This window comes from Myotis daubentonii, chromosome 4, assembly GCF_963259705.1.
Source record: "Myotis daubentonii chromosome 4, mMyoDau2.1, whole genome shotgun sequence".
Classification (NCBI taxonomy): Eukaryota; Metazoa; Chordata; class Mammalia; order Chiroptera; family Vespertilionidae; genus Myotis; species Myotis daubentonii.
The window spans coordinates 56,353,533-56,357,530 of NC_081843.1; the positions used below are offsets into that span (position 1 = coordinate 56,353,533).

The 3,998-nt window shown below is 35.8% G+C and overlaps 1 non-coding gene across 1 annotated transcript; it reads right to left on the reverse strand.

Annotated features, from left to right (window-relative positions):
- Nucleotides 1–2,544: 2,544 nt before the first annotated feature.
- Nucleotides 2,545–2,651, reverse strand: LOC132233903 (U6 spliceosomal RNA). Its single transcript, XR_009452757.1, has one exon. It is a non-coding gene; the product is annotated as a U6 spliceosomal RNA (small nuclear RNA).
- Between the last annotated feature and the right edge of the window lie 1,347 nt (nucleotides 2,652–3,998).

Below are 3,998 nucleotides of genomic sequence, written 5' to 3' on the forward strand. Positions count from 1 at the left end.
CCGACTCCTCTCTCTACTTGGCACACAATTTGCCACTTTCCCTAGCCTCTCCTTCAGTGGGCTGCAACAAACGCCACAGAGCGGGAGGGACAAATGAGCCAAGAATGAACCCTGGAAAAATAAGGCCCATTTCTTTCCTATATCAATATATTTCTCTCCTGTGGGTGTCTGTGTCTCATGAGGTTTTACCCATACAGCTGCAAGGCAGAAGTCAAATGAGAAAGATACTCTCCTTCCATCAGTTTCTTCCCACTCAAACACACACACACACACACACACACACACACACACACACGTGCACCCACAAGCATGTGGGCATATACATGCTTAACTCCAGCCACATTCCTATTCTCTAGTGATTTTTCCTTTGCTCACTCCCACTTTATCCCCTTGGCCCTTCCTATGGAGAGGAAAAATTATCTGATGAACTAACTCAGAAAAAGGAGATCTAACATTGCCTAAAGCTATTCATATTTGCATTTTAAAAGAGTGTCTAAGGAGAGTTAGGTATTAATTTTTTTCTCATAGGCTAGCAAAAAATCTGAATTACTATATGAGGCATTGAGAAATTACTTATTTCTTAAAAAATTAATTGAATGCTAATTCTGTCCAAATATTGAGACAGCGAGGATATAACAGAGAGCTAAAGGGACATACTTGTTGCCTCTATGATGCTTTTAGTCATATTCCAAAAATGGAAATGTATCACAAACCGTCCACTAAATATGAGACAGAAACTTAAAAAGAGAGTGTTTATGGTACTATGGGCTGAATCAGGTAGAAGTTGGAAACCTAGCCAAAAATGTGAAGACTGGGATGAAATCTTTAACAAATAATAAAAGGTGAGTATTTAAAATGTTTGTAGCCCGTGGACTTCAAAAAAGGTGTTTATGGTGAAGTTCAGTGTAAAGGAGGGTTTTGTACCCAATGAGGTCAGGGACCTGACCATACAGTACCTCTACAGGGAAGGTGGCCCTGTGGATTGTTCACCCTCACCAAGGAAGTTTTGAAAGTGAAAGCCGTTCCTGCTACTAGCAACAGGCATAGCTGAGTTGCCAATTACCAAGTAACTGGAGACCTATGGTCATCCTAATCATATGCCATCTTTCATAATGGGCTTTACCCAAAAGGCAATGAAGAGTCCCTGACACTTGTTAACAGAAAGGAAACAGCTTTGAGCTTGCTTGATTCTCTGCCTGAACAGTGAAGGGAAGTGATAGGAGGGGGACTATTGTAGCAGCCACATAATGTATAATGGCACTTAGTCAAGACTGAGGGTATTAAAGCTGGTATAAAGTAGTGGAAAGGAATAAAAAAAAGTAACAAGGATACCTCCTAGGCTCCTGTCTTACAACTGGATAGGTGGTAATAACATTCATTAAAAAGGAGACAGAAAAGAAACAGCTTTAGGTTGTGGTCAAGAGTAGGAAGAGGAGGTCTAGTTTCACTGACATCTATAGAGTTTAGAATGTGTTTGAGAGAAGAAATCATGTAAAGTGAGTTAAAAATAAAAAGTGTTTCACAGATGAGAATCAGAGTTGGAGATATAAATCTTTGAGTCATATGCATATCAATGGTAATTGAAGCATGCCCACGGATATTGCCTAGAGAGAATTTAAACTGAGGAAGATAGAAGAGAAAAGATGAAACCTTAAGGTCTGAAAATAGATGGCACAAAAGAATGAAACTGCAAAAGAGGCTGAAAAAAGAAGTTGCCTATGTGGTACAGGACAACTAGGAGAGGATGATGCTTTGGAACCTGAGGTAAGAAAGTAGTTGGGAGAGGAACCTACAGTGATGACAAATGACATAGGTCAAATAAGGCGAGGGCTGAAAAATTATATTTGATTTATTAAAATGGAGGGTTGGGCATGGATTCAATAGCAGATTTCCACAGGTAGAGTCCCACCTCCTTCATTTACTACCGGGTCCTAAAATAAGCCATCTAAACTGTCTTTGCCTCGGTTTTCTCATTTGTAATATGGGGAAAGTGATCATCTTACTCAAAGGACTGTTTTGAAAACCGTTTGTCCAAGTGTGCTCTGTGGACATGAGGGGATTCCAGGAACCCTTCAGAAAATCTGTGAGATCAAGACTACTTTCATAATAATGTTAATACCTTTTTATTTTTATTTTTGCCTTTTTCATTGTGTTGACTTGCACAATCCAAGCTGGTAGCACTAAAATAAATCTTCATTGTATTTTTCTCTACAATATACTTGCAGTTTTAAAAAAGCCAATTTCATTTATTAATGTTATCAAATGAAATGTAAGATATATTAATTGTATTACATTTTGATCTTTCATATTATAAAATGAAATGTGTAAACACTGACAAGACCCGCATATCTCAGTGAGCCAATAGTTTTCAAATGCATGATGTTCCAAAATTCTACATGGATAAGGGTATCCATTCAATGTGAAAAATACTCCAGTGGGTTCAAATGTAACAGACTATGAAAAATGTATTGACATGATTTCAGACTCAACATTGAAATAACCTTTAGGTTATTAATATGGTCTTCCATTTTTCTTTTTTTTATTTTAAATATGGAACATTTCACTAATTTGCATGTCATCCTTGCACAGGTGCCATGCTAATATTCTCTGTATTGTTCCAGTCTTAGTGTATGTGCAGCTGAAGTGAGCACCGATTTTTCAAATAGATATCTAAATGAGGCTAGAATTTTTCATATGCTTCATGGAAAACATTACATCACAACAGACCAAATGCAAAAGAAAATATAGAGTTTAGCTGATTCTATTAAATCAAGCATTAAAAAGTCTTAAAAAATATAAAACGGTGCTCCTCTTTTCACTATGTTGTGTTTGTGGTGAAAAATTGCTTAATTTTCATAAAAAATATGTTAGGTTGCAATGACTTTGTCATTGTTATTGCTAAACTAATAAAATAAATAAATATTTGAACTGTTTCATTTTTAAATATGAAAAACATTGATAGTTAAAGTCTACAGCGCTTTGAGATCTTTAATAAGAGTATAAATGTTCTCTGACAAAAATGCTTGAGGATCCCAGGTTTTGAGGATAAAATAAGGTAATTCATAATATATGAGTTAATTCTTGTTAAGTACTTGGAACACTGTCTCAAAATTCTATATGTGTTTATAAATGGAGACAGACATTTATAAATGTATATATAGAAAAATAGATGACAAATGGAGAAAGAGAGAAAAAGAAGGGACATATGTAATACTTTCAATAATATTTTTTTTTTAAAAAAAAGGAGAGAGAAAAAAAATAGATGACTGGCAGATGGATAGAAAGGTAGGTGGAGAGATAGATACATAATCAGTGGCTAAACTAACTAACGTGTTTTGGGTTTACATTGAAGATGGAACTTGGATTAAAGTATATAGAAGAGAGATGGAGATATTTTGGAAATATAAACATTACCCGTAGGCAAAGTGATTTTCTACCCCCTCCAGAGGATGATTCTGTATGAAAATCCTGACATGTTACTATCATGGAGATGTGACCTGATGCCTTTTATAAGGAGAAACAGGAGGGGGGAAACTCCATGAAAAAAAAAACCCACAAAAAACGTGAAGGCTTGATAGAGCAGTGTGATAGAGACAGAAACTTCAATGAAAATTCCTATGATAGGTTAGTGCTTCAGAGAAGAAAAATACTGTGAAAAACAGGATATAGACATTTCACATTAAAATAAAGGCTCCTAATCTGATTTTCTCTGTGAGAGAAATCTGCTTCTTCTCTTTATCCTGACAGAGACCTTGAATGTGCCTCCTGATTATAGCTAAAGAGAAAGTCACATAGAATACAAGCCTCTTTCTCGTATCTTTGAGTTAAAGGTTGATCTGAAAATCCATCAGTAGATCCTAAAGAATTGTGAAAAGCTGTGAAAAGAAGATGGCTCATGATACATGAGAAATGCATTTATGGGGCAGTAGATTATATATAAATTATCTATTTGGCAGCCTCAGGTCTTCAAGGAGTAAGAGTGAGGAAAAGGAAAAGGA